Source organism: Bombina bombina, chromosome 1 (genome assembly GCF_027579735.1).
Source record: "Bombina bombina isolate aBomBom1 chromosome 1, aBomBom1.pri, whole genome shotgun sequence".
Taxonomy (NCBI): domain Eukaryota; kingdom Metazoa; phylum Chordata; class Amphibia; order Anura; family Bombinatoridae; genus Bombina; species Bombina bombina.
The window spans coordinates 1396922774-1396934814 of NC_069499.1; positions in this window are offsets into that span (position 1 = coordinate 1396922774).

A 12041-nucleotide genomic window follows, 5' to 3' on the forward strand; every position below is an offset into this window, starting at 1 on the left:
AATAGTTTATTAAATGACAACTAAATACAGTAAAATTGCAGTAGAGACCCTTAAATATTTTTAAATATGTTTGCTTGTTTTGTTGGGATGAATCGAGTACAGGTAAAGGTCCATGTGCAAAAATATTCTCTTATACCATTGGATTAGAAATTTCTAGGCAATTTTCAAACTACCACCAAGTTTCCAAACTTTCCAATTTACTTTATTAAAATTACCAAAATCAAATTGACTTTGTATTCTTGTTCTCATCTGCTGAAAAGCATACTTAAGTCAGCAGTGTTTGCAATAATGTATAACAATATATAACATTGCAGTTTAATAAAGAATACTGAACACAAACTGAAAGAGCAAATATATCTTTGAATGAAAAAGTAAATTTATGCTTACCTGATACATTCATTTCTTCTATGGTACGACGAGTCCACGGATTCATACTTTACTTGTGGGATATTATCCTCCTGCTAACAGGAAGTGGCAAAGAGCACCACAGCAGAGCTGTCTATATAGCTCCTCCCTTAGCTCCACCCCCCAGTCATTCGACCGAAGGTACAGGAAGAAAAAGGAGAAACTAAAAGGTGCAGAGGTGACTGAAATTTAAAATCAAAAAATATAATCTGTCTTAAAATGACAGGGCGGGCCGTGGACTCGTCGTACCATAGAAGAAATTAATTTATCAGGTAAGCATAAATTTACTTTTCTTCTATAAGGTACGATGAGTAAAAGGATTCATCCTTTACTTGTGGGATACAATACCAAAGCTACAGGACACGGATGAACGGGAGGGACAAGACAGATGGCTAAACAGAAGGCACCACTGCTTGAAGAACTTTTCTCCCAAAAATAGCAAAAGTATCAAATTTGTAAAATTTGGAAAAGGTATGAAGCGAAGACCAAGTCGCAGCCTTACAAATCTGTTCAACAGAAGCATCATTTTTAAAAGCCCATGTGGAAGCCACCGCTCTAGTAGAGTGAGCTGTAATTCTTTTAGGAGGCTGCTGTCCAGCAGTCTCGTATGCCAAACGGATGATGCTTTTCAGCCAAAAAGAAAGAGCGGTAGCCGTAGCTTTTTGACCTCTACGTTTTCCAGAATAGACAACAAACAAAGAAGAAGTTTGACGGAAATCTTTGGTCGCTTGCAAGTAAAACTTCAAAGCACGAACCACGTCCAAGTTGTGCAACAGATGCTCCTTCTTAGAGAAAGGATTAGGACACAGAGAAGGAAAAACAATTTCCTGATTAATATTCCTATTAGTAACAACCTTAGGAAGGAATCCAGGTTTGGTACGCAAAACCACCTTATCAGCATGGAAAACAAGATAAGGTGAGTCGCATTGCAATGCAGATAGTTCAGAAACTATTCGAGCCGAAGAGATAGCAACTAAAAACAGAACTTTCCAAGATAGAAGCTTAATATCTATGGAATGCATAGGTCCAAACGGAACCTCTTGAAGAACTTTAAGAACTAAATTCAAACTCCATGGCGGAGCAACAGGTTTAAACACAGGCTTGATTCTAACTAAAGCCTGACAGAACGACTGAATGTCTGGAACATCTGCCAGACGCTTGTGCAATAAAATTGATAAGGCAGATATCTGTCCCTTAAAGGAACTAGCTGATAGCCCCTTCTCCAATCCTTCTTGGAGAAAGGACAAAATCCTAGGAATCCTGATCTTACTCCATGAGTAGCCTTTGGATTCGCAAAAATAAAGATATTTACGAGCTTTCGAGCCTGAATCAAGGTATCTATGACCGACTCAGAGAATCCCCGCTTGGATAAAATCAAGCGTTCAATCTCCAGGCAGTCAGCTGCAGAGAAACCAGATTTGGATGCTGGAGCGGACCTTGAATCAGAAGGTCCTGTCTCAGTGGCAGAGACCATGGTGGAAGAGATGACATGTCCACCAGGTCTGCATACCAAGTCCTGCATGGCCACGCAGGTGCTATCAAAATCACAGAAGCTCTCTCCTGTTTGATTCTGGCAATAAAATGAGGAAGGAGAGTAAATGGTGGAAACACATAAGCCAGGTTGAACGACCAGGGTATGCCTAGAGCATCTATCAGTACTGCCTGAGGATCCTTTGACCTGGCCCCGTAACAAGGAAGTTTGGCGTTCTGACGAGACGCCATCAGATCCAAATCTGGTGTGCCCCATTGCTGAATCAATTGAGCAAACGCCTCCGGATGGAGTTCCCACTCCCCCGGATGAAAAGTCTGACGACTTAGAAAATCCGCTTCCCAGTTCTCCACTCCTGGGATATAGATTGCTGATAGATGGCAAGAGTGAGTCTCTGCCCATCAAATTATTTTGGTAACCTCTATCATCGCTAGAGAACTCTTTGTTCCCCCCTGATGATTGATATATGCTACAGTCGTGATATTGTCCGACTGGAATCTTATGAATCTGGCCGAAGCCAGCTGAGGCCACGCCTGAAGCGCGTTGAATATTGCTCTCAGTTCTAGAATATTTATTGGGAGGAGAACCTCCTCCTGAGTCCACAAACCCTGTGCTTTCAGGGAATTCCAGACTGCACCCCAGCCCAAAAGGCTGGCGTCCGTCATCACTATGACCCACGCTGGCCTGCGGAAACACATTCCCTGGGACAGATGATCCTGTGACAACCATCAAAGAAGAGAGTCTCTGGTCTCTTGATCCAGATTTATCTGAGGAGATAAATCTGCATAATCCCCATTCCACTGTTTGAGTATGCATAGTTGTAGTGGTCTGAGATGCAAGCGAGCAAACGGAACTATGTCCATTGCCGCTACTATTAGTCCGATTACCTCCATACACTGAGCCACTGATGGCCGAGGAATGGAATGAAGAGCTCGGCAGGTGGTTAAAATCTTTGATTTCCTGACCTCCGTCAGAAAAACTTTCATGTCCACCGAATCTATCAGAGTTCCCAGGAATGTAACTCTTGTGAGAGGGATAAGTGAACTCTTTTTTACGTTCACCTTCTACCCGTGAGATCTTAGAAAAGCCAACACGATGTTCGTGTAAGACTTGGCTAGTTGGTAAGTTGACGCCTGAATTAAGATATTGCATGAGGGACACATTCTAAGTGGGGGTTCCACAATGGCTTCTAAACATATTGAACATTGACTTTTCTCAATGTCAGACATGTTGAACAGGCTAGTAATGACCACAAACAAGCTTGAAAACACTTTATTTAGTGAAAAAATAACCATCTTAAAAAACGGTACTGCGCCTTTAAGAGAAAAAAAGCATACACGTTCTGCAAAACTGATTTAAAATGCACCAAACTTTTCAAATGTTTGATATCATACTCAATTTGTGTAGTTAAGTTTGCCCCACAAGAAAAACAAACATTTAACCCTTTATTGTGCAAACCGGATTGATAATAAGGCCTAAATCCGGAAAAAACACCACCAGCACCTCGCCACAGCCCTGCTGTGGCGCCTGAGGTATGAGGCAAGCGGCCGCTCCAAACTCCCATGCCGGTCCGGACTGTGGCTCAGGGTGATGACGTCACAGACGCCGCCGTGATAGTGGCAAAGTTAGACAGAAAGGTCATGCGGTGACTGGGTGCAATGCCTGAAATTGGCAATGAATCAATTGCCACAATCCAGCAGACAAAAATAGAAAAGGCAGCACCAGCATTAAATTAAAAAAAAACTCACTTTATTCACTTACAGGCATAACAGGTGTGACATAGAATGGACGTCTGACGCGTTTCACACCCCCTAGTGGCGTTTCATCAGAGACTACAGGTGTTCCTAAACATGGCCCTCTTATACTGGGACATATTAATTGCATATTTAACCCCTTAATGTCAAAAACAAGCAAACATTAAAAGTATATGTGTTTAACATAAATATGCTACGGTGTACATTATCCTATATCCATTAAAACTGAATCACATAGAAAGAATAGTTATTAAATTTTATTAAATTTTATTTGCAGAGCTGTTTTGGAAAATGTCCTCTAATCATGTTGGTATCTAAGTATTCAAATATTTCTCATATCCCCTATACATAAATTCTGGGGAATTATATTTGATAGATTTTTAAGGTGGTATTACAAATATTAAGATACATACAATAAAGTTCTACAATAGACTATTAGTTCCATATAAATTTCCCTACATGTTCCCATTATCTAAATATTTTTGTCAGGTCATTAGGAACTATTTTTGATACTAAAATGTATCTAGATAATTTTTCATAATAAGCTACATATTTATGTGGGATATTCCTAATCAATTCTTTAAATGTGAGACTAAAAGGCATATGTCAAATTACTACATGTCTCCTTCTTATGATATCTTTTCTATTTATTGTAACTTGGTAAGACAGTCCTTATGCCAGATACTACCTTTGTAATAATTATATGAAGTAGCTTATGTCCCATTCAAGGTTTAGGCCATCAGGAATTCTAGTTTTAAGTTGGTAAATCCAGTATAATTCCTTCCTGTCCAAAATTTTGTACCTGTTCCCACCTCTGAAAGGGACCTTTGCCACATCAATAATTTTAACCCTAAAATTTCCTTCGTTAGTAAAATGAAATAGGTTAAAATGCCTTGCCACTGTGGAGTCTTTACAATAGTTTTTAACATCATTGGCATGTTCTCTTACCCTCACATTAACCTCTCTCGTCGATTTTCCTACATATTGGATTTTGCAAAAATTGCATTCCAACAAATACACTGCAAATTTAGTTTTGCAGTTAGCATAAAATGAAATATTATACTCCTGTCCATCTACTGTAGATCTAAATGTAGTGGCCCTTTCCATAATATCACATGTCAGACATGTTCTTGCTCCACATTTGAAACAGCCTGGTTTCTTTAGCCAATTCTCTCCCCTATTACTATTACTACTCGTGACCATACTGGGAGCTAGCTTGGCCGCCAAAGTCACAGGCTTTTTGGACACAAAACTGCAATTCGAAACATAGTTTTGCAGAATATCAGAATATTATCACCACTTAAATTTATATGGAACTAATAGTCTATTGTAGAACTTTATTGTATGTATCTTAATATTTGTAATATCACCTTAAAAATCTATCAAATATAATTCCCCAGAATTTATGTATAGGGGATATGAGAAATATTCGAATACTTAGATACCAACATGATTAGAGGACATTTTCCAAAACAGCTCTGCAAATAAAATTTAATAAAATTTAATAACTATTCTTTCTATGTGATTCAGTTTTAATGGATATAGGATAATGTACACTGTAGCATATTTTATGTTAAACACATATACTTTTAATGTTTGCTTGTTTTTGACATTAAGGGGTTAAATATGCAATTAATATGTCCCAGTATAAGAGGGCCATGTTTAAGGAGTGAAACGCGTCAGACGTTCATTCTATGTCACACCTGTTATGCCTGTAAGTGAATAAAGTGAGTTTTTTTTAAATTTAATGCTGGTGCTGCCTTTTCTATTTTTTTCTGCTGCTGTGGCGCCTACCTGCCCTCAGGGATTGGAAAAATAGGGTTAAACTTCAATTTGGCCCAAAACTTAGTACTTAGAGTAGGTAAAGAGAATGACTGGGGGTGGTGCTAAGGGAGGAGCTATATAGACAGCTCTGCTGTGGTGCTCTTTGCCATTTCCTGTTAGCAGGATGATAATATCCCACAAGTAAAGGATGAATCCGTGGACTCGTCGTACCTTATAGAAGAAAAAGAAAATTATGTATACAATGTATATATATATATATATATATATATATATATATATTATCCAAAAACACGAGGAGGATTTGTACTCTCACCCTAAAGACGTCTGCCAGGGTGTCAGGAAAAGCATGTGTAATCCAAAAACAGACTAGAATCCGCACTCACTGGACTTCATACAAAACAAGTGTTTATCGTAGTGACGTTTCGGAGCGCAACAGCCCCTTCCTCAGACCAATATTGGTCTGTGAAAGGGGCTATTGTGCTCCATAACGTTACTACGATAAACACTTGTTTTGTGTGAAGTCCAGTGAGTCTGGATCTAGTCTGTATATATATATATATATATATATATATATATATATATGTATTGCAATGAGAACACATACACTGGATTTGCAAACAAATCTCTAATTTATTAATACTATCTAAAAAATGGATTCGGTCTGTGAAACATCTCAGTCTTAATAATAAGAGTTTTGTTTGCAAATCCAGTAAGTGTGGTTCCACTGATATATATATATATATATATATATATATATATATATGTGTGTGTGTGTGTATATATATACACAGTGTACAGACACACACATAAAGTATGTACTGTATGTATGAATGAATCTCAATATTTTTCTTCTCCTCCCAAGATGAGCAGGGTTGTGTGAAGGTCACCCTCCTTCCTACCTTACGGGAAGAAGAGATAAAGCGGACCAAAGAGCAATATGTGACAGCAGGGAGGCGGAGGACAGATTTAGTCATTCTGAGCCACGCTTGTCATCTCTGCACAGAGGAGGCCTTTCTGACAGCAGTGCCTTTATTGATCTACAGTTCTTTCTTAAAGATGTGGCTGTCAGACCAATCCAACTTCTCCTCCCCTGGTTTCATATTTATCACATAGAATAAAGAACTAGAGAGGTAGGAACTTGGGGGGCAGACAGAAATCACCTTGCTGTCCTACTGAGTAATAGAGTTTGTAGCTGCAGTAAAAGGCTGATCAGACCCATTTGACTGCCCATGCAAATCAGATTTATTTTGCCATCCTCAGATCACACCAACTATTTGCCTCTCTCTTTAATATCAGACTCACTTGTCAACCAAGCTCAGACTTTCCTGTCATCAGACTTGTTCATTCAGACCAACTTCCCACAGATCAGAAAGTCTTTTACATTCAGATTAAATAATTTTGTTCCCTTAGTTAAGATCCATTTGACACTTAGCAAGTCCCTTACCTGTAATTTCCACAGATTACACCAGGTTTTGTTCCCTATAGGGGATCGATTTGATATCCATTTCCACAGCAGACCAGCTTACCCTTCTGTCATTGCAGAACCAGTTGTCACCTCAAATGAGATCCACTTGCCCCTCAAAAAATTAAATCTTCCCTTACATATTACAGTTAGAATTTTGCATTGCATTAGATTTGCTAAAATTATCAAATCTCAGTCAGTGCTAAGAGAACATCTCATAGTATTGGTGCCATATGATTAGTGGTTAGATGATGACTAGTGGTTTCCATTGTAATACAAAAATTAAAATTCTCTAATTTATTAAGACATGTAATTTAGCACATTGTGTTCAACTCCCTTGCAGCAGTTAATTACATCAATTTTATTTATTTCATGATTTAGATAGAGCATGCAATTGTAAGCAACTTTCTAATTTACTGCTATTATACATTTTTATTCGTTCTCTTGCTATCTTTATTTCAAAAGCAGCAATATAAAGCTTAGAAGCCGACCAATTTTAGGCTCAGCACCCTGGATAGCGCTTGCTTATTGGTGGCTACATTTAGCCACCAATAAACATGCATAACCCAGGAAACTAAACCAAAAATGGTCCGGCTTCGAAGCTTTACATTCTTGCTTTTCAAATAAAGATACTGAGAGATAATAGGAGTAAATTATAAAGTTGCTTAAAATTACATGCTCTATCTGAATCATTAAAGAACAAATTTGGGTTTAGTATCCCTTTAAGTAAAAACAATGATGCTCGCAGGTACAAGGACCTGTCATTATCACATACATCTGAACAGTCTAGGGTTGCCACTTTTTCTGGAAAAAAATACCCACCATGCTTATTAGCTTAAATTTGCATAAATAATTATACAGCATAATTTAGGAACTAAAGCTACTAGCATTGCTTTTGAGTAATCATTAGTTTACAATGACATATTAGCACAACTACAAGAAGTTTCCCCATTATATCATCCTTATATGATATCTATATTTATTCTTCATTTTCAACTTTGACCTGAAACTTAAATACTGGTTGTGAGCATGATTACAAGTGGCGCGCTAATGTTAGTGCGATATTAAAATATCGTGCCTGTTTTAACTTGCACACGTATTAAAAGTTGAAAGTAAACATGACTGGACGAGCTCAAACTAAATTTATGCTCATCTGGCTAGTGAGACTGAAGACCCTGCGTAAAGGGTAAAAAAAATTGCATTAAAATAAAGTGTTATACCCATATATACACTTTCTAATAAAAATCACTCACATTAATATTTAAAATAAAGTTATAAGGGTTAAAAGGTATATGGAATAAGACAAGATATTCAAATGGAAAGGGCTATATATATATATATATATATATATATATATATATACAGTATATACAGGGAGTGCAGAATTATTAGGCAAGTTGTATTTTTGAGGATTAATTTTATTATTGAACAACAACCATGTTCTCAATGAACCCAAAAAACTCATTAATATCAAAGCTGAATAGTTTTGGAAGTAGTTTTTAGTTTGTTTTTAGTTATAGCTATTTTAGAGGGATATCTGTGTGTGCAGGTGACTATTACTGTGCATAATTATTAGGCAACTTAACAAAAAACAAATATATACCCATTTCAATTATTTATTTTTACCAGTGAAACCAATATAACATCTCAACATTCACAAATATACATTTCTGACATTCAAAAACAAAACAAAAACAAATCAGTGACCAATATAGCCACCTTTCTTTGCAAGGACACTCAAAAGCCTGCCATCCATGGATTCTGTCAGTGTTTTGATCTGTTCACCATCAACATTGCGTGCAGCAGCAACCACAGCCTCCCAGACGCTGTTCAGAGAGGTGTACTGTTTTCCCTCCTTGTAAATCTCACATTTGATGATGGACCACAGGTTCTCAATGGGGTTCAGATCAGGTGAACAAGGAGGCCATGTCATTAGATTTTCTTCTTTTATACCCTTTCTTGCCAGCCACGCTGTGGAGTACTTGGACGCGTGTGATGGAGCATTGGCCTGCATGAAAATCATGTTTTTCTTGAAGGATGCAGACTTCTTCCTGTACCACTGCTTGAAGAAGGTGTCTTCCAGAAACTGGCAGTAGGACTGGGAGTTGAGCTTGACTCCATCCTCAACCCGAAAAGGCCCCACAAGCTCATCTTTGATGATACCAGCCCAAACCAGTACTCCACCTCCACCTTGCTGGCGTCTGAGTTGGACTGGAGCTCTCTGCCCTTTACCAATCCAGCCACGGGCCCATCCATCTGGCCCATCAAGACTCACTCTCATTTCATCAGTCCATAAAACCTTAGAAAAATCAGTCTTGAGATATTTCTTGGCCCAGTCTTGACGTTTCAGCTTGTGTGTCTTGTTCAGTGGTGGTCGTCTTTCAGCCTTTCTTACCTTGGCCATGTCTCTGAGTATTGCACACCTTGTGCTTTTGGGCACTCCAGTGATGTTGCAGCTCTGAAATATGGCCAAACTGGTGGCAAGTGGCATCTTGGCAGCTGCACGCTTGACTTTTCTCAGTTCATGGGCAGTTATTTTGCGCCTTGGTTTTTCCACGCGCTTCTTGCGACCCTGTTGACTATTTTGAATGAAACGCTTGATTGTTCGATGATCACACTTCAGAAGCTTTGCAATTTTAAGAGTGCTGCATCCCTCTGCAAGATATCTCACTATTTTTGACTTTTCTGAGCCTGTCAAGTCCTTCTTTTGACCCATTTTGCCAAAGGAAAGGAAGTTGCCTAATAATTATGCACACCTGATATAGGGTATTGATGCCATTAGACCACACCCCTTCTCATTACGGAGATGCACATCACCTAATATGCTTAATTGGTAGTAGGCTTTCGAGCCTATACAGCTTGGAGTAAGACAACATGCATAAAGAGGATGATGTGGTCAAAATACTAATTTGCCTAATAATTCTGCACTCCCTGTATATACACATGATGTGTATGTATGTATATATGTGTATACATGTGTATTTTTATGTTTATATGTGTATATAAGTATATACATACATATATACATATGTATATATACACATGTACAGTATATATACTTTGGAGCCCTTTCCACTCAAATACCTGAAAACATGAGAAATAATTTTTAATTAATTTTAACATTTAATAAAGTGTTTTACTTTGTATGTACTGTAAATATTTTACATTATAATTTTGATCAAAATGTTCTATGTATTTTAAAATGTATATTCCTATATCTATACTATAATCGCGTTTGTAACGCTTCCGTCACCGTCACCAGTTGCAGCTACATCCAGGTGGATTCCAAAAATAGTTAATAACTATTTAATAGCTAAAATAGTTAAAATAATTACAAAATTACCTGTAAAATAAATCCTAACCTAAGTTACAATTAAACCTAACACTACACTATCAATAAATTAATTAAATACAATACCTACAAATAACTACAATTAAATAAACTAACTAAAGTACAAAAATAAAAAAGAACTAAGTTACAAAAAATAAAAAAATATTTACAAACATTAGAAAAATCCGATCGGAACAGCCAATAGAATGCGATCTCAATCTGATTGGCTGATTGGATCAGCCAATCGGATTGAACTTGAATCTGATTGGCTGATTCCATCAGCCAATCAGAATTTTCCTACCTTAATTCCGATTGGCTGATAGAATCCTATCAGCCAATCGGAATTCGAGGGACGCCATCTTGGATGACGTCCCTTAAAGGAACCGTCATTCGTCGGGAAGTCGTCGGTGAAGATGGATGGATCCGCGCTGGAGGTCTTGAAGATCAGCCGGTGGTCATCGGATTGAAGAACATAGAAGATGCGGCTTGGATGAAGATGTTTGCCGGTCCGGATGTAATCTTCTGCCCGCTTGGATCAAGACTTCAGCCGGAGGATGGACGTCACTCTTCAGCCCCCGCTTGGGCTTGGATCAAGATTTCGGAGGCTTGGATCAAGACTTCGGTGGATGGATCGGTGAACCTGGCATGGTGAATATAAGGTAGGAAGATCTTCAGGGGCTTAGTGTTAGGTTTATTTAAGGGGGGTTTGGGTTATATTAGGGGTATGTGGGTGGTGGGTTGTAATGTTGGGGGGGGATATTGTATGTTTTTTTTTACAGGCAAAAGAGCTGAATTCTTTGGGGCATGCCCCGCAAATGGCCCTTTTCAGGGCTGGTAAGGAAAAAGAGCTTTGAACTTTTTAAATTTAGAATAGGGTAGGGCATTATTTTATTTTGGGGTTCTTTGTTATTTTATTAGGGGGCTTAGAGTAGGTGTAATTAGTTTAAAATTGTTGTAATATTTTTCTAATGTTTGTAAATATTTTTTTATTTTTTGTAACTTAGTTCTTTTTTATTTTTTGTACTTTAGTTAGCTTATTTAATTGTAGTTATTTGTAGGTATTGTATTTAATTAATTTATTGATAGTGTAGTGTTAGGTTTAATTGTAGATAATTGTAGGTAGTTTATTTAATTTATTTATTGATAGTGTAGTGTTAGGTTTAATTGTAACTTAGGTTAGGATTTATTTTACAGGTAATTTGTAATTATTTTAACTAGGTAACTATTAAATAGTTATTAACTATTTAATAGCTATTGTACCTGGTTAAAATAAATACAAAGTTGCCTGTAAAATAAATATTAATCCTAAAATAGCTACAATATAATTATAATTTATATTGTAGCTATATTAGGGTTTATTTTACAGGTAAGTATTTAGCTTTAAATAGGAATAATTTATTTAATAAGAGTTAATTTATTTCGTTAGAATAAAATTATATTTAACTTAGGGGGGTGTTAGGGTTAGGGTTAGAATTAGCTTTAGGGGTTAAAAAATGTATTATAGTAGCGGTGAGCTCCAGTCGGCAGATTAGGGGTTAATACTTGAAGTTAGGTGTCGGCGATGTTAGGGAGGGCAGATTAGGGGTTAATACTATTTATTATAGGGTTATTGAGGCGGGAGTGAGGCGGATTAGGGGTTAATAACTTTATTATAGTAGCTGTGAGCTCCGGTCGGCAGATTAGGGGTTAATAATTGTAGGTAGGTGGCGGCGACGTTGGGGGCGGCAGATTAGGGGTTAATAAATATAATATAGGGGTCGGCGGTGTTAGGGGCAGCAGATTAGGGGTACATAGGGATAACATAGGTGGCAGCGG